Here is a 20,664-nt window from a genome sequence, read left to right as displayed (position 1 = left end):
TTAGAAAATATTTACATATATATACATTTATATATTTATATTCTTATATTTTATATTATATATAAATATATTTAATATATAGTAAACATAACATATTCTTCTTAAAATATATACATGCATGTGTGTGTATTTATATATACATAATAAATATACACAGTATACACACATATATTATGTAAACAAAACTTTTATTTTGGATGTGATTATTCGTGATTAATCATTTGACAGCCCTAGTAATTTACCCACTTAAGTAGGACTTAAGTACTTATTAATGTGTAATTTCATAATTGTCTGTTAGCGAAACTAAAATATACTTTAAAGTTTTTTTTATTAACACTTGGATGCTGTGTATTTTAATGTATTTGTATTTACACATTTGTAATGATGAAGTTGCAATTTAATACATTTAATATACATTAAATGTATTTTCTGCAAGCAAGTACATTTAAAATAGTGCAGTGACAAGTACTTTTATATAGCAATATACATATAATATATATACTTATATATTATATATATATATAATATATATATATATATATATATATATATATATATATATATATATATATATACTTTTAAGATTTGAAGTATACTACAAATGCACATTCGATAAAATTTAGCACATCTCTTTTTCACAGGGCCAGAAAGGACGGAAAACTTGAGATGGAAACCCAATACTCTCAGATTTTTGATGTTTGGATAAAAAAGTGTCTCGTGAGCAGTCTCGTTTTTTTTTTCTAGGGAGGATGTGTAGTCTTCAACATATTGAACAGCTGTTTACTGTGCTTAATTTTAAAGGCATGGATGATCAGACAAGTGCAGCACACAACAAGCATATGCCCTGCTTGTCTGTTTGTTTAAATGTCAAAACATCAAGCACAAACATGCACAAATGTTATTTGTAGATATATAGATATATATATATATATAATATAGATATATATATATATATATATATATATGCCAATATGCCAATATGTCATGTAGTAGGTGAATAATTTAATATAAAGTAAAAATTTATTCGGTTACTTTCTTTGGGGAAAACAAAATTTCCTATTGAGTGTACATTTACAGAATGTAAGTAAAAAACATGTATACATCCTTTTTAGATAAGTATGAGTTAATAATATATATATATATATAATATAATATATATAATATATATATATATATATTATATATATATATATATATATATATATATATATATATATATATATATATACACACACACATAAATGCATACATTTCATGTAATCACTTTACTGCAAAACAATTTATTTAAAAAAAAATGATTTTCAAAAATTGAAAATGATGTTTCTTATCTCTATATTTCTATAAGAAACTATTCAGTAGCATAAATCTTCACTTCAGATAATCTTGTCATCATCTACTTACCCTCATGATAGTTCAAACCTGGGTGACTTTATTTCTAATTTTGTATTATTTTACTTGTGATGATGATAGTTTGATTTTGTTTGACTTTATTTTTTTGCATGTATTTTAAACCATTAAAAAATGGCTCAAGTCCTGAGGTGATGAAGATGAATATATAAAATCTCTCCTGCACAGGGAGCAACCACTTTGATGGATGTTTGTTGGAAGACCATAACCATAAAGAATCATTCCTCCACAGTCTACATTCTACCACAGTCTTTTTGCTGTGAAAAATAAATACATAATCGATGAGCACAGTATAATGGAGGAAGTAAGCTCAAGAATCGGGTGCTCTGTTGAAAGAGGACTTATCACAAAAATTAATATTTGAAGTCAGGCTTCAACTACAGGGTGATTCACCTGTGTAGTTAGTCGTAAAAAATACAGAGAGCGAAATTTTTAGAACGGAACAAAATGATGATAGCAGCAGAGCTCCCAATCTGCAGCTAAATCACAGTGTGGTACGCTTCACTGATGCATGCTGGATAATTGCTTTTGTATAACTGTTTGTGAAGGACCAGAGAATGAGGACACCGCACCATTATCCTTAGACATTCAAAACATGTGTGACCTCTACGATATCTCCTGACAACATTTTCAAATAATGTCACACCATTAGAATCTGCCGACCCTTTTCATACAAATACTGTAATGAGTTTATACTAAAACAACAGATTTGCTTGGTTCCTTGGATGTTTAGCTGTAATCCATTTCTTTTTTTCTACTTCATTGGCATAAGAACGTAGTTAACACTCCAACCGCCACCCTTGAGCAACACATTTCTCTTCAGTGCTGTCACCACCAGCTTTGTTCACAACACTGATGTTTGGAGCACAAACTGTGTCTAATAAGCCCTGGCTATCCTGTTAATACTCCATTAGGTCAGCAGGAAACAAGTAATTCAAGCAAAGCAAGCACTAATGTCTCTAAAGCATCAGCCAAGACATTCAATATCAACCTGACTGAACAAGGCCTTTGATCCAGTTCCAAAACAGACACAGGATACAGAAACAGACTGAGATTCAATCCACAATGTCCAATGGTTTATTTTAGAGACATCCTGTTAGGATACTTACAAATTTCCTGAATTTACATAACCTGTGTGTGTGTGTGTGTTTCCTCTAGAGTATAAAAATGTCCCCTAAAGTGAGCTGAAACTGGCAAAACAGCCCTTCAGGGCAACACATTCTCACTCCCAACTCGTCACATATTGATGCTTGGTCAGGACCCTTTAGCATCATTTTTGATGTTCAGGGTCCTCCATTGCTTTAAATAAGAAATCTTTGGCATCACTATGCAGACACGAAAGGCATTGGGAAATTTATCGTCATGATTAAATTATATTTTGGGTATTAATATTACCATTATTGCATATGTTGGGGTGTGATTTTTCAATGTAAACAGTCACAACAGTTTTATTTATATTACACTATTTACAGATTTATGAGCACATAACCCAACTCCTACCCCTAAACCTAACCATTTGTCAATTTAAAACACAGGATATAACAGGCAGATACAACTACATTGACAATTCATTCAAGAAGAATAAATATTCCATAAATATATTGTTTGGCTTCAGAGGACTTGGAATGCAATAGGACTTGTTTGTAATGCTTTTATACTACTTTTTTGTGGTCAGTTTTTGCAATAAATACATGTGATTGTACTTTTATTTGCCTGTTACTTGCTTTATGTTGTTCAGAAGTGGGTAATTGGTGGGGTTAGGTGCTCCAAAATATCTATGAAAGTGTAAAATGATTTCTATTTTTACAAATGCATGCAAACCATTAAATGTGTCTCGGTCTGACGCATGAGGCAAACAACTGAAAGCAATGGAGTACCCTGCAAGTCTAAAAGTGATGCTAAAAGTGTACCCTTGTGCATTAAAAAGTGATGCTAAAGGAGTATCCTAAGCATCAAAAAGTGATGCCAAGGGGTCCTGACCAAGAGTCAATATGTGAGAACATGTTGTGCAGGGACTGGCATCAATTGCAATATGCTATAAATATGATATATTATTATTAAATACAATAAATATTTTATTATTATTAATAATAATATTTGTATTATTGGAAAGCACAAAGTAGTAATTACACTTACAATAATTATAGTTACAAAAATTTTGCTTTATATAGCAATTGAAGTCTATATTATGTCCTCAATATTTAAAAGCAAATTTTAAGGAAGGATTTTTTACTCAAATTTGACAATATTATGGTGCAAATTCATCTAAATTCATAAAAAATTATCCAACTTTAAAGATGTACAGATTGCATGACATCCTCTCATTAAATCATGAACAAAAATCTGAATTATTTTTTATTTTTTTAATCCCAGACTGCACAGTATAGATAAAAGGTAAGATCTGAAGCAACTAAACTGAGCTGACTAAACATACAAGACAAGGCAGAATTTTCTCTAAATTGCACTTGTAAGATACTTGTAAGCTTATATTAATACAGACACCAGAAAAGTCCAGTGAGATGATTGAAAGGACCACTATTACAGCTGCATTAATGCCTATTGTGTGTTTTAAAAATCTGAAGATTATTTAAAGAAGCAAACCTCTGTTTATCAAGAGCATTTAGGCACTTCAGCCAAGACTCCTCTAGGGAAATCAAGATGGTAAATAGGAGGTAAAGATCAGAGAGTTCTTGAGGAATAGTGCATCCGCAACATTTCCACTGCAACACATAGTACAGAGCGACACTAAAGACCTGCATCAATAAACACAGCTGAAAGTACCTTCAAATTATCTGTGTGATTAATTCATACTCAATAGTTCTTAACCATATTGTGCACTGCCTTTTGAGACAAGTATTCATGAATCAGAGTTATACTTCACCATGAGTAAGGCATTGCAGTGTCTTTTCAAAGGATTGCATAGTGTTTCCCAATCAGGGCCGTCCTTAGGAGGGTGCAACTGGTGCGGTCGCACCGGGCCCCGTGCTTGAGGGGACCCGGTGGCGAACGAACCTGGGGGGAAACTCCCGACCATCCCGTAACGCGATCACAAATTGACCGATATATATATATATATATATATATATATATATATATATATATATATATATATATATATATACACATTAAAAATATCACACTAATTATTGTAGAAATACTTCATAAGTGTATTCATCAAACTACTTCCAAAATTATGCCATTGTTTCGATGTGTATTGCTTTACCTTTGATTAGTTAAACTGCATTATTTTCAGTAATAAATTATAGATTATTATATGAATTACCTCAACAATACCAGTGCCTTTACATTATTCCAGAGAGATAAGGATTAAATTGGAATCTTACCCCAGTGTCCCTTTTTCTGTTTGCAGCAAACAGAGGCAATTGAGAGATTTGTGAGCAGGGTAAAGAAAATAATCAGTCTCTGTGCGGCTGACATGTTTGAGTTAATTTAATTTCACCAGGCCGCTCCTCCTGTTCGACCCAGAGATCATTTTTTTCTCCACCCCGATTCATTCACAGCTGGGGTATTAATCAGGCTCAAGTCAGGATTTATAGAAGATATGTCTTAGCTCACTGTAGACACCAGGAATACAAGAAAACAAAGAAGCTATTTGATCACGGGAACAAGACCAAAATAGTCCAAATTTCCAAAATGTCCAAGTTTCTAATTGAGATGCTCACTGTTTATGTGCCTTTCTCTTCCTGTCTTTCTCTTCCCATTTCATGCTGTAAAATTCTTTCAAAATGACACGCTGCAGTAGGCACATATGCTTTCTCTTAATTTGGGTTCCATTTTCATTTTACTCTTTTTTTCTCTCTTTGGTTTTTCTCTCTAGTTGTTTATTATTAACATGTAAATTACTAGCATATTGTTTATTAGTACTTGACCACATTGAGGGTTAGGAACATCATGACCATCTTGATTAACATGCTTTATTTATTTTCATTTCATTATAGTATGCAACTCTGGGGCATATTTAATCATGCTCTATATGCAATAGTGTATTAAAAATTAATAATATTGTGAAAGTACTTAAACAATAAAAAAAAAATAATAATAAAAAAAAAAACCCAACGCTTACAAATTTCAAAACAAGTATTCTCAGTAAATAATGTTTTACTTCAACAGTGCTGTAGATAGTGAGACAATAAAACAAAACTGGTTTACTCCGAACATGTGTGCAAAAACATTTTGGATTCTTTTTGATTCGGGTTTGTTTGGTGTGGTTGTATGTTAATGTTGGAGTAAATTGGTGGAGCTTAATGTGGGTATATTTGTGAATGTTGATGTTTTTCTTTTTTTTTTTTGTGATATTTTGGGGAATGGCAATGTCATGTTTTTTTTATTTCTCTCTCTTTCAAATTGTAAATTATTGATAATGTGTTTGTTGCTCTCCCTTCCCTGTTTGTTTGTTGGTTTGGATGGATGTTGTTTTGTTAATATATATATAAAAAAAAGTTGATCACAAAAAAAAAAAACAGTGCTGTAGATAGTGTTTACATGAGTTGCTCTTGTATTCATCTAAAAAATGTGCATTGCAGGTATTTCCTTAGAAGGTTACTTCAAAACTAAAATCTAAAACATGACACGCAATGTACAATTGATTTTACATGGTTCTTTTGGAAAGAGTAAATAATGTAAAAAATTTGGATGCATTTACTGTTGTTTTTAAAAACTCAAAACAGTTGTTGCACCGTGAGACCAAGAATTTTCTGAACTTTGATATGCTTGACAGCCAGTGTTTAACATTGTTACCTGCCAAAATACAAACACCACAACTGCATAACCTCATGGTTGAGCCTTTTATAATGGGGCCATATAAAAAATAAAATAAAAAAAAGAGAGAACAACAAACATTTCAGCTATTCAAAATCATAATTAGGCCACCTACTAGCATCTACATTTGGCTAGCAGGTATAATTCAGTTGGTTTTCAATGTTCCTTTCAGAGCAGCATGTTCGTGCACTGATTTCTCATTTGTTTACTAAACATTTTCGGGGGTTTTATTCCACATTCTTTTTGGGAAAAAGAAAAAAAAAAGTTGATCAAATGGGAGTTGCATAGTGAGGTGAAGAATAACCCTCAGTATATTGCAGAATAATTGCCTTTTTCTTTCATTACATTTTCTAAGAGCACATCCATTTCCAGTTTAATGGAGCTAAAAGAATCCTCTACCTGTGAACCTATATTCCTCCCAGCAAGATTGCTTGTCCTTTTTGCCTGGCAACTATGTTCACTCGTGTTGTGGTGGCATTTGTTCCTCAAACTACATCATTCCAGATGAGTGGGACTATTGAACAGCAGGAGGGAGCCTCTCTGAAATGGAAAGTGCCAAAAGGCATAACTGAAATAGGAAATCTTAACTGGCAAACAAGAAGAGTTCCCATTTCATCTTTATGTTGAGGTCACGGGTGGGTATATATTATTGTCGTTATCTTTGTTTTATTCATTCAGTCGTGTCCAACTCTTGGTGATTTGATGGATAAAGTTCTTCCAGTTGTCTCAGTCATTAAATACACCTCTAGTGTACATTACTGAGCATTTGTTTTGCAGCTGCCTTTAAGGTAGTTCCTTAAAACTGCTTTACACCAAACGGCATAAATGTTCATGAATGGTGTGTGAGATTTGTCTCTGTCCACCCTGCTGAAAAGACCAGGGGCCTGTTCTTTGTATGCTGCTTTTTTTATGTTTTTTTTTAGTTATAATATGAAGTTTGATATGCTGGTGATTGTATTGCTGATTGTTTATTTGTGTTTATTTATTTATGTTTTGTTAGGTTTTGATTATAGTATCTCGATTGAGTAACACACATTTTAGGTTGAGTCTGAGATAGACATGCTCCTGTGTTTATTTAAAGCCCCACAAAAGTACTCGATACTATGATCACAAATGCAACAATTGGTCAAGATCAATATAATAACATCAAATACTCTTATGTGATAAAATATGTGTTAAAAAAAAAGGTTAATATATATATAATTCCAAGGTTTTGGATGCACAGTGCTGTACAGTCACAAGGTATTTCCCCAGTCTAAAGCCTGGCATTTTCACTCCAGCTGCTCTGAGTCCCAGCCCAGCGCCCAGACTGTTTTAACATTAAATCTTGAGGTTCTTTATTGCTGCATCTCTACTTACAGTAATGGAAATCATTAAAAAGGGATTCGCAAGAAGATACAAGTGCTGTGCCTGTCATCGTATTTCTTCTCTGCTGTACCCACACAAACACACACAGTGAAATGTTTGTAGGGAAAAGAAGGGTGTTTGTGTGTGTGTGGATGTGGGTCCACCTGGCTGGTTGGCAATTTTAGAAACCGTCTGTGATCCAGTGTAGAGCTATTGAGCTGCCCTAGGGCCAGCGCTGATGATTTAGTGGCTGTGGATGAGGGAGAGGGGGTCGGGGCAGAAGGGACGGAGCAGAGGACAAATAGAGCAAGTGGGGGTGAGGCGTCCTATCGCCTCCCTGTGGCCAGCCTGTCCTTATGAAAGTGGATGACGGAGGTAATAGACTTTGACTGCTGCTATCAGTCATAGAGTTAATAGCTAGATTCTGAGGAAAGATACTTTGCACTTGGCGTTAGTATCATAGCTCCAGAGAGCCAGCATTTTTTTTTTTTTTGCTATGGTACATTTGGGAAAACAACAGACCCTCTAGGGTTTGAACTCACAAGTCTCCAACTGTCAGGGTTCCCATACATTTTAATCAATGAATTTCCATGATTTTTTTAGTGGATCATGATGGATAAGGATATTTAAGAACCATTTTATAGATACTGCACTCACACAGAGCAATTTCTAGCCTTTTAAATATTTTAGAGCTCAGCAAAACTAGAAAAATATGTGTTCATTTTAGATTTTTGAGATTTCTTCAATTTTTATTTTTATATAATTGTTATTATTCTTATTTAAAGCATCAAGCTTATTAAAGTTTAAGAGATTTATGCTTAGAACAAGAACGAAAAAACAATTAACCAGTTGTTTAAAGTATTGTTAATTTAAGATCTATTTTCTATGGAAGCCCATTTCCACCACAAATTAAAAAAGGTCATGACTTTTTACCTATGACTTTTTTTCTTCTTGCAATTGTGAATTTATATCTCAAGATTCTCAGAATTGCGAGTTTAAACACAGGTCTCAATATCTTAATACATATTGATTTTGTTTAAATTATTTTTTCAATACTGATACTCAAAACAAGATAAAGACTGCTGATAAAAAAAAAAATAATAATAATGCAGTGTTACTGTGGGAACCTTATGCCATTACATTTCCATTGCAATCTGGTATCCTTGACCTTGAATGTGTGCTCAGTACTTGTGGCTGAACCTTGCTACTAAACTCACATCTTATTCACCTGCTCAGGTACCTGTCAAACTCTCAATACAGTGACCTTGAAGCAAAAGTCATTCATCTTTCACTTTCAAATTGAAATTTAAAATGAATTAGAATGTAGCTAATCTTATAAACAATATTTAGGAAGACATAAGATGTCATTCCATCTAGTCCTGGATGTCCCCTGTGGTGATGGATCCATTACTCTGGAACAGCAGGTTATAGGAAATTAAAGACATTGCATTTACAAGATGTGATGCCACCTCCTTGAGTATTTATTACATATGGAGAGAATCCAGAGTATCCATGGGAACCAGGATAAAATAAAGTCTAAGGCTGACATTTAAATAAGGTTGTTTTTTTTTTTTAAGTGAAAATTCTGTTATTTATTTATTTATTTATTTATTTATTTAATATTATTATTATTATTATTATATTTTTTATTTAACAGAAGTCAACTTCCATAACATAAAAACAAAAGATCTAAGGAATATGATTAAGAAATTGGAACATGGTCATGTAATTCTTCCAGAACTGTACAGTATATGTCATTTAAAAATTATGCATATTATGTTCATGTCATAAAGTTTAGCCTTTGAGGCCCTCTGGAATTGCATAATGCACAATGTCTTTTTAGCTTTTTTTATCAATCTAGTTCCCTAAAACTGAAATGCATTTTTTTTTTTTGCAATAAATGTTATCTTTTTTTTTTTTTTTTTAATCTATTTGCCCAAACAATGGAAGACAGATAAACAGTTTCCTGACAAACTGTTAGACTGCAATTCCATGTAAACATGAATGACACTCAAAATGATCAAATATTATCCTTATATTGAAATCATTATGAGCACAATTGTTATAACACTATTGTTGTGTTTGCTTAATTGACTACATGACATTACCTTAACACATATTAACTTACAGTATATTATTGGAATATTACTTTGACACTCATCTGCAGGTAATGACAGAATATTTTCTGATTGTGACATTGAAACAAGCATTTTCAACACTATCTCACAGGTAATTCACACATATTTTACGATATGGCTAATTCGTACAAATTTGTACAATTTACGATTTCTGTAGCGGTTAAGTTTAGGAGCGGGGTTAGGAATTTGCCACCTCATAAAATTTGTATGATTTTTTCACAAATCGAATTAATTCATATGACTAAGGACTTACAAATTTGTACAAATTAGCCACCTTGTCAAAAATGTTCAAAATACCATGAGATCGGGTTGGCATTTTCTGTAAATCTGCAGAATTTTTTTAAATTTTTTTTTTTTTTTAATTTGACTTTAAATCTTCACTGTTTCTTCAGTTCTCTATAGCTTCCTAGCATCTGTAAGTTTGTCACAATATATAATAATTTAATGTACCATTTAGCAGAGTCTCTCTTAAGTTCTCAACTTTGAAGAGCAGTACTACTATCTTACTAACTCCCTCAACCCTATTCATCTGTATCTTAAGACTCAATCTCCTTCAGGTATAAACTCAGATCACAAGCCTTTTCTATTTTTTAGTGGTTTTTTTTTTTTTTTATTTTTGTCTATGTTAATTTTAATTTGTTTGTGTTTGTTTTTGGTAAAAAGGGAGCTTGTGTCAAAATCAATTAGCATTCAAGCTGGCGGTTTTTAAGCCTCTTATTAAGAAACCACAACTAGATCCTAGTGAACTGGCAAATTGCAGACCCATTTCCAATCTTCTGTTTATGTCTAAAATGTTAGAAAAAATTGTCTCCTCAATTGTGCTCCTTCCTGCAAAAAAAAAAAAAAAAAAAAAAGATCTCTATGAAGAATTTCAGTCAGGTTTCAGACCCCACCATAGCACAGAAACTGCACTTGTTAAAATACAAATGACTTGCTTCTTGTGTCAGACCAAGGCTGTATCTCATTGCTGGTTTTACTTGATCTTAGTGTTGGGTTCGACACCATAGATTTTCATTGACCGATTACAAAACTATATGGGTATTCAAGGGGAGGCTTTAAGATGGTTTAGATCCTACCTGTCCGATCGCTACCACATTGTTTATTTAAACGGGGAGTCATCTCAATTATCACCAGTAAAGTATGGAGTGCCACAAGGATCTGTCCAAGGTCCTTGGTAATATTATTAGAAAATATGGGATTAGTTTCCACTGTTATGCTGATGATACTCAACTAAATATCTCAATAAGACTAGATGAAACTTCTAAATTATCTAAGCTAACAGAATGTGTTAAAAATGTAAAAGATTGAATGGACAATCATTTTTAAATAATATTAAATTAGGATAAGACAGAGATATTACTTATTGGACCAAAAAACAGTACACAGAATCTCGTAGATTACAATTTGCAACTAGACAGATGTACTGTTACTTCCTCTACAGTCAGAAATCTTTATATTAGACTGCAACTTGTCTTTTGAAAATCATATTTCCCATGTTACAAAAACAGTATTCTTCCATCTTAGAAACATTGCCAAGCTACGAAACATGATTTAATGTTTCTGATGCAGAAAAAGCTAGTTCATGCATTCATGACCTCTAGACCTGGACCGATAGTATTGTAATGCACTGTAGGCTAGGCTAGGTGGTTGTCCTGTATCTTCAATAAACAAGCTACAGGTAGTCCAAAATGCAGTGGCTAAAATCCTTACCAGGTCAAGAAAATATGATCATATTACCCCAATTTTACAGTCTCTACAGGCTATCTATTAAGTTCCGTATCATTTTACATAATATTTTTACTTACCTATAAGGCCCTCTACCACGCTACAATCCATCATGCTAGCTAAGGTCACAAAATTCTGGAGCCCTCTACCACGCTACTAGTCCATCTTCTGCGCTACAATCCATCATGCTAGCTAAGGTCACAAAATTCTGGACAAAATTCTGGACTGGCTACTTCCAGCAGGATAATGCACCATGTCACAAAGCTCAAATTATTTAGTAATGGTTTCTTAATCCAATAGAGCAATTTTGGGATGTGGTTGAACGGGAGATTCGCATCATGGATGTGCAACTGACAAATCTGCAGCAACTGTGTGATGCTATCATGTCAATATGGACCAAAATCTCTGAGGATTGTTTCCAACACCTTGTTGAATCTATGCCACGAAGAATTAAGGCAGTTCTGAAGGCAAAAGGGGGTCCAACCCGGTACTAGCAAGGTGTACCTAATAAAGTGGCCAGTGAGTGTATATATATATACTGTATTTCAATTGTGGCACCATCAATTAATCAACACTGTCATTATGCCATTTTCCTGCTTCAGAGTAATTAGCCTCATAAAGTTTCATGCCTATGAGCAAAAATTTCAAATTCATGAGTACTTCCATGGCTGAGATGAATGGGAATGTTGACAGACAACTTTCACTTGACTGAGTAGTTATGTGATGCCATTTGGAGATAGTTAGAACAGCTTGTTCTGTATGCAAACATCATACTCCCTTGTGTTTGAATTCAAGGTATTCATGATAAGCCCTAGACAAGCAGAGAACAGAGCTTGCATAACCTTACATAGCAACAGGGAGGTTTTTGCCAGTACCATTGAACTGCTCACACATATTCATCCTACAGTGGATACGCAGCCTTGAAACACTGGAGCCTTTAAATGAAATCTAATACTATTTCCATATCAGGTCATGCCTCTGTACTGCTTTTCCACCTCACTGTTGCACACATACAGCAGAAAGCAATTACTCTTTGTCAACTATCTAATCTATTGTTATGATGTTGGTGGAGAATCTAATTAATTCGGCTCTCCAGACCCAAAGGTAAACAGTACACTTCCTTTTTATGCCAGCACAGAGTGTTGTCATGCCTATTTAGGCTTAGCCGATACAATGATGGATGGATGGATGGATGGGTTGGTTTGATGTAATGAATGGAGAGTGATAAATGGAGAGTGATAATAAATAAATAAATAAATGAGTGAGTGATGAATGATGTGTGTGTATTTTTTTTTTTGATATGTTTGTTCAAAGATAGATGATTATGGTAAAGCCTCCTCCAGGCAGCTTTTTTTTTTGAGGTTAAAAATTTTGATTTAGGAATTAAATTTTGTTAAATTATTGAAAGTGTCAAAATTTCTCCCATAAGTTTTTCTACAAGTGGTCAATTTCCTTCCTTTTATAATGTCTCTGGTTTAGACTACATTTATTCACCCCTGTGAATAATGCTGCACCTGACTGCATTTTCAGCATGTTTTACTTGCTTTGCCCTGCTGGGAAATGTGCTTGTGAAGTCATGGCAAAAAAAAATAAATAAATAAAATATATATATATATATATATATATATATATATATATATATATTATATATAGTCATGGCAAAAAAAAAAAAAATATTCAGCAGAAAATCAGCTGCTGTAATGATAACACTCAGCGAGTACATTCTTAAGTGGGACAACAAAACTGTTTATCTAAATAATTCCAAACTACAGATAAAATCACCAAACCTATAAGATTGGATTCTTGTGAACTACAGTACTATGAAAACATGTAGTTGTTGTACCTAAAATGACCCTTCAGTGGTGTAACCTAATGTAGCTAGGGATGCATTGATCCGATACTCAGGATCAGTATCGGCTCCGATAATGGCATTTTCTGCGTATCGAGTATCGGTCAGACGAGACGATCCAAATCCGATATTTTGTGTATACTATTCTGTGTTATTTTTGAGCCCCACAAAAGGCACAAAAACATTATAAAGCACCAAAATGTTTTCGTGCACTATATTTCAACAATTCTGCAGCTGTTCCATAGTTCAATGTGAGGTACAGATTAATATTGAAGTCATTAAATTCAAGTTCACCTAAACTCTTCTTTCTGCTGCGGCTGTCTGTCATCCTCCATTCAGCAATCAAACTGTGTGTCGCGTTCGGTTACTACAGTCAAAACGATTAAACACTCTTTAAGAGCGCTCAGTAACTGAGGTTACAAACTGTTCAAAGAAAAGGCTCAATAAACTAACGCACAGATTTAATACACTACGTATCTCTTCCCTTTGTACTAGTGATGTATGGTTCGCGAACAAAGCATTCGATTTAACCGGTTCTTCTTTGAAAATCTGTAAATTATTGAATTTACTTAAATTATTAACTTTTTTTACGTGGCTGACACTCCCTCTGAGTGGAAATAAAGCAATATCCCGGAGTAATTCATTTACTCAAACAGTACACTGACTGAACTGCTGTGAAGAGAGAACTGAAGATGAACATGAGGAGAGCAGCATGTGTGTTGTACTAACTTTTCTATGCGGACTCAGAGGGCTGCACAGCCGCATTGTGACTCCGTGTTGTTTCAAACGCATCATTCTGCACATGGGATTCGCATAAGCGCTCTGTGCCGCTATTGGCACCTTTAGTATTATAATACTTTTCTGCACAATCAAAGATTATTAATAGCCTTTCTTATTCTGTCCTATCTATCATATGTTGCTGCCTTTATTACTGTGCTGTACATTTAGAAGAAATGTCTTTTAGATTTCTATATAAATGTGTATAATTGATTTTTCATGAATGTATTTTACAACAATACAAAGAGCAGTGTGTAACATTTTACCATATTTTAGACTTATTCACTTTTATTTGTAAATAAATATTTCATTAGATTTTATATAATTATTGTGCACCCATGGTTTTCTAGAGTATCTTTTGCTGCTGAATATCCACTAACCTAGTTTATAATAGTATTTTTGTCATAGATTATTATTATATATTTTTTCATTTGTTATTTTTCATTAAAATGAAGTTGTCTATATATAGTAGATTGTGATTAACACACAAAAGAGTGACGATCAGGTCAACACATAGAAGTATAGAAATTCTACATTGATTTTAAAAAACTGTGCTGGTATCGGATTGGATCGGTGTCGGCTGATACTCAGAATTGTCAGTATCGCATCGGTTCTGAAAAAATGGTAACTCAATTTAAACAAATTTAGAAAATTTAACTAAAATTAAACATTGTTATATTGTTCACTAATTATTTTAAAGAAATTAATTCTTTAATTCAGCAAAGATGCATTCAATTGATCAAAATCACAGTTTCACTGTTACAAAAAACATTCTATTTCAAATAAATTTCAATTTTAAATTTCGAATAAATGCTGTTCTTTAGCTCTTGCTTTTCATAAAACTATCCTAAAAAAAAAAAAAAACAAGGTTTCAACACTGATAATAAGAAATAATGAGAATAATAAGAAATAATAAGAAAATTAGAATGATTTCTGAATAGCATGTGAAATTGAAGACTGGTGTGATGGCTGCTGAAAATTTTCTATAAAAAATACAGAAAAGTTTAACACACTTGTTTGAAATTGTAATAATAAATCACAGTCAAATTAATCAAATAAATGCAGTCTTGGTGAGCATAAGAGACTTCATTCAAAAATAAAATATATTTTTATAATATTTTATAATTTATTTTATTTTTTATATTTTTATTTATTGTAGAAATAAAAATAAATACAATTAAAGCATTTAATTGTGCAGTGTTGCCAGATGAAACACGTGTAAGTTATTTTACAAACATTTTTCATTGTAATAATGTAATATTTTCGTATCCCCATCAAAAAGATTTAGCTTAGATTTGTATTTTAAACTTGCATTGGGATATGATCTCTGATGTAATAGAATATGACAAGAACAGGGCACAACAAAGCAATAAGGGGTGCATCTTCATCTCATAAACAATCTATAACAACATCTTGTTAACAGTATTGAGGGAGTAAACCCAATAAGCTTGGAGCGCTCTGCTCACATGGGGGTTGGTACTGTATGCACGACTGCTCAAAAGGAGGTCAATCAATCGGTTTGACTCGGCACGGTTCAGTTTGCATCTGCTTGATCAGTGCAGAGTGCAGACATAAAGAATATTCCATAGCCACAGGGCACATGAGCTATATTACCAAAACAGAATGACTCTTTTTCTGTAAAAGTGCCGGTAACTGCATATCTACTCAGAGTGCAGTGTTTCTTGTAATGCAGCTTTAGATCAAATGCAATAGATCAATTGGTGGCGTTGCATTTCACATAACCAGAGGGAACAGCACATTGTGCGTTCATCACAGTGAATGTGTGCTCAGCTAACTGTGAGTTGAGTCAGACTGCTACATCTTGGCATTGAATGAATCCTCTGTTTAGGCCCAAAATGATTTCCAAGCAGTCTTACTGCAGTGCTGTCTAATCTATGGTTAGTTTGACATAGGAAAAAATAAAAGTGAAATCATAATTTATTCATGAGAAAACGCATCAGTGAGAATATTGGAAACACTCTCATGCATCAAAATCTAGCTTGACTATAAATCAGAAATAACATTCCAGCATAAAATGTAATGTTGAGTGAATATCAAAACTAAAAAAGATGCAAACTGGATTGTGTTTGCTTTAGAACTGAATAATGAGCATCGCGGCAGCATCACATTGAGGTGTTTAGCCAAAGCTGATCAAGTCATATATATTCAGCTCATGCCAACATGACAACACAATGCTGCATCCTCACCCTCCTTCCGTGCCCGCTTGCGCTGCATTACTTCTGGCTGCTACCCCAGCGAGGAGTAATGTCAGTACACAAGGACAGTTTTTTTCTCATTCATGGGCCTGACAGCACTACCAGCTAATGCACATCCCATCCACTGCCACTGGATTCTACTTTTCTCAAATTGCACTGTATATATGAATAGTGATGTGCTTTACGCACTCTGTGACAGAGGGGAGACTGGGGTTGGTTGTCATATGGGGACATTAGTAACTTCACAAATGTGCTTTCTCTAGCAGTGGATTTGGAAGCTATCTTAAAATATTGAGAAATTAGAATAATTTTACAATTCCTATATATATAATATATATATATAATATATATATAATATATATATATATATATATATATATATATATATATATATATATAAATACAATAATACAATTCAAAATAAATGTCATTGTATTTCAAAATGTATTTTATTTTCATGATAGCATGAACATATTAAGAAGTATTACTTATTATTATCAATGTCCATTCATTAATTTGTTTGTTAATTCATTCATTCATAAATGTATTCATTCATTCATTCATTTCCTCCACATAATATTTTCAGGGTTGCAGTTGTCGGGACGTGCAAAAAAAATAAATTAATGAATAAATGATTGATTGGATGAATAAATAAACAAATAAAATAATAAGGGAATAGATGAACAAGTGAGAATTTATTTATGCATTTAATTATGTATTTAACAATTTATTTAAAACCCTATAACAGGCTACTAACTGACAACATGCCTTGTCTGTTAAAGTTGGATAAATAATAAAGTTGGAAATGTTCCGTTCAGTTCAATAGCTTTGATGTAGGCAAGATGTTATTGACTATACAGAAAATGACCATGAAATAAACCTCTTCTGAGAAATATTAACGTGTGACTACTAGCCTCAATCTCCCCTACTGCCTTTCTGGGATCAATCATGTGTATGTACCAGACTGTTTATCCATGGAGAGGTCTTACCTTCAGTCAGGCCTATGTTGATGCTCCAGTAACTCTGCAGACACTGCATTTCCTTCTTCATTCCCCTCTTGCAGCGGCAGTCGAACAGAGCCATCTCCTGCAACACTTCCAGGGCTACCTGGCAATCCCTACTGGCCAACATGGTGTTCCTGTCCTTGCCTGCCAGGCACTGCCTCATGATCCTGAAGCGATGGCTGCACTTTTGGTCCTGGTTACACTTCTCAGTGGCTCTTAAACAGTCCATTGACTCTTGGTGCCCAGACTCAGATAGAGCGGAAGAGCCCGACATGGAGAACACAAGCTCATCTATGAAGAAGGGTGGAGAGAAATGGAGGTTCAGGTATTTATTTATTTGTAATTATTTTTTGACTGTTATACTGTGAACTATTGTTTTAAAGAGTAATAGGATGATAGTTTTTTAAATAATTTTTATCTGTGAAATGAATATATATAGAGATATGAGTCAGTATAATTTCATTTTCTCATTATAAAATATTATTTTAGTCGATGACTAATACAGCCAAAGAGTGCAATTTAAAGACCATCAAGCCAGTGGCAATGACCAGATGATTGTGAAAGCATTTGAATGACTCACAAGGATCACTTGACAGCTCAGAATGGTGTAAAAGTATGAAAAAAACATGCCTTGAAGAGTAAAATATCATATACATCATACAAAAGACTTCTAATTAGCATGACATGAGTCACCAGTAAATAACAGTCTTTTGTAAGTATGTTAAAAATTTATTTAATTATAGCATCTGGCAAATGCACTTTATACTTTCTTCATATTAATGCTTTATTAATGCTGTTTTCACAATATTAACCTTTTACATTTCTTTCTATGTGCTTTGAGAGCAACAGAGAATTTTTTGTGCATGTATGCAAAATGTTTTTTTTTTTGGTCATGGGATCATTATAACGGAGGTGCAACCCACCAGTGACACCTACAGGTGTAAATACATCAGTATACTTACCCATCTCTTTTCTTTTTTTTTTCTTAAAACTGTTCAGAGCACACCAGAACCAGAATGCAAGATTCAGACACACCCTTGGACAACGAATCACTGACGAATGTTTTGCATATTTTTCGGAAATAAAAACACTTGAGAAATACTGTAAGATGCTCTAAGAATGTAAATGTGAAAAGAAGAAAATCTGTAAAGTAGTTATATAACACTTTACATTATATTTTATTATTATATATTATTATTATTTACTGTTGTAGTGAGGTTTTTTATCATCATTAATATTATTGTTGCTGTGAATTATTATGTTTTTTTTGATTATTTGGGTGGTTGTTTGTTTTATTGGTGGTTAATATGTTCTGCAGATTCTTTAAATATTCAGCTTAAGTTTCATCATATGGTGCGCAGAAAGGATCAAGTCTTGACAGCGTGCAATGGCCAGTGACAAATCTACAAAGTGACCTTGATAAATCTCACCTTTTCTATACTGCGAGTCATTTTCTATGCACTGACTCTTAATGAATGGGATTTGAACTAGGCCTATAGGATACTAATTAGATAACAATTAGCCGTCAAGTAAAACTATAACATAACGTGATCAGTTACCTTCATTCAGAAGGAATGAAACGCAGCTCATGTTACTTGCATTACATAATTATCACATATTTAAATATGCGAGTTTCATGAAGTGATGAGTTCATATGTCTTCAATTCCCATCTCCATAAATGAAAACGTGAGATGTAGAATGAATATCGTCGTTTTTCTGCTCGTTATCGAACTTGACCTCACCATAATTTCACATAACTTCTGAATTAACTATCATGGTATCAGATATATAATGTAATTCCTTAATTTCGTTATCGTATTCGCTGGAGGAAAGTAAATTTAAATAAAATTAACCTAAAGATCAAATTAAATTAAATAGCATGAGGAGATTTTGCTTTTAGTTCGTCTAAATAAAAAGACTAAATCTCGCAAAAAGCTGTTAATATAAACAAAAACTTACCTAAAAAGAGCAGAAAGCCGTAGATATAGATATACATGTTTCTGTTTCTGATAGAGAGTCCGCGTGCGTTAAAAGGTGCCGTTCCTGCTGTCATATGTTCCCTCCAAATGATTGTATTCTGCTTAGTCCTCTTAAAATACCGATGCTGCTCTAAACGCTCTATGACCTTAAAAATCCCAAATTGTATCCAGCGTTTGTCGGACCATGATTCTTTTTCCCGTCTAAATAATCCAAAGCCTCATTTAAAGAGGGAAAAGTTCTCTATTCCGCTCAGGAAGGGAACTAAACCCCAGGTTTCCGTAGGAACCGTTTATTCGTGGTGGTTTCGCGTGGACATACGCATATTTCCCAATGCTGATGTTCTACTATCGCAAAGGACGCAAAATTGAAACGTCTGGCTCACTAAATCAACGCTCCTCTATATGATATTTCCGCTCCCGTTTATCTCCGAAATTGAATTCCCAAGCAACGGCAGTGAGAAACTTCAGACGGCGCTGCTCTGCGGACGGACTTCTGTCTCTGGCGGAGGCAGTGCGCTCCTGAGAAGCGAGGCATAAGCGAGCGCACGTGCCCCCGTTACGCGCTCCAGCCCACATGTTAAATGACCCGGCGACGGATGAGTTAATCAAAGAGCTCACAAACAAGGAGTCGAGCTGACTCAACACACTATGGCTAATTAATAAGTTTTAGGGCAGAGGATAAATGCAACTTTTGACAAGAGGTCAGTAACTGCTTTTGTGATTGTGTAACTACTATACAAATGGAAAGATACCCATCTGTGAGCATTTAAGAAGGACTTATTGTCTCTCCACCTGGATAGGCTGATCTGTGGCTGATTTTAAAGGTCCTCAGTCTGGGTTAAGATAAGTTATTTAGGAACAGATACTTATGTCATGAGTTTTAAGATCCACAGGTCTCTAGAGAGATGTCATATCATCATCATCATCATCATCATCATCATCATCATCATCATCATCATCATCACCACCACAAGTTAATGCATGTAATCATCTGGTATCATATAATTAGTCACACAGTGTGGGAAAACATCATAATTAGGCTATCTGCAAATCTGATGTTAAATATTGCAGGGAGACGAGAACCTGATGTCATGTACAATATATCTGCATTTCTAGAAACAGGTGTTTATAGGGTCTGGTTACGCTAAAATGGGATTTCACAAGTCAGTGAACCCTGGCCAAATACTAGAGTATAGTTTGTTATTCCTTGGATGACTCTGCAGTGTTTGATTATACTAAGGAGTCAAGGTTTCAATGCTTAACATGGCCCCGTTAGGCCCTGTAGGTAGATAATTAATAATCTTTTATAATGTGAAATGGACATTTATTGAATTTATTTTTAGAAAGAATTTATTTAGAACATTCTTGGTGCCATCAAATCACAATAGTCATGCCGGCACTATCCTGTATCTCTAGATGCATTTGTCAGGTAGCATTTACTG

The 20,664-nt window shown here is 33.8% G+C and overlaps 1 pseudogene; it reads right to left on the bottom strand.

Annotated features, from left to right (window-relative positions):
- Window positions 1-19,814, bottom strand: part of LOC109110710 — a 73,400-nt pseudogene extending 53,586 nt beyond the window's left edge.
- Window positions 19,815-20,664: the final 850 nt, after the last annotated feature.

Source organism: Cyprinus carpio, chromosome B8, assembly GCF_018340385.1.
Source record: "Cyprinus carpio isolate SPL01 chromosome B8, ASM1834038v1, whole genome shotgun sequence".
Taxonomy (NCBI): domain Eukaryota; kingdom Metazoa; phylum Chordata; class Actinopteri; order Cypriniformes; family Cyprinidae; genus Cyprinus; species Cyprinus carpio.
The sequence above is the reverse complement of the archived record's forward strand: the minus strand, read 5'-3'. Positions and strand labels throughout refer to the sequence as shown.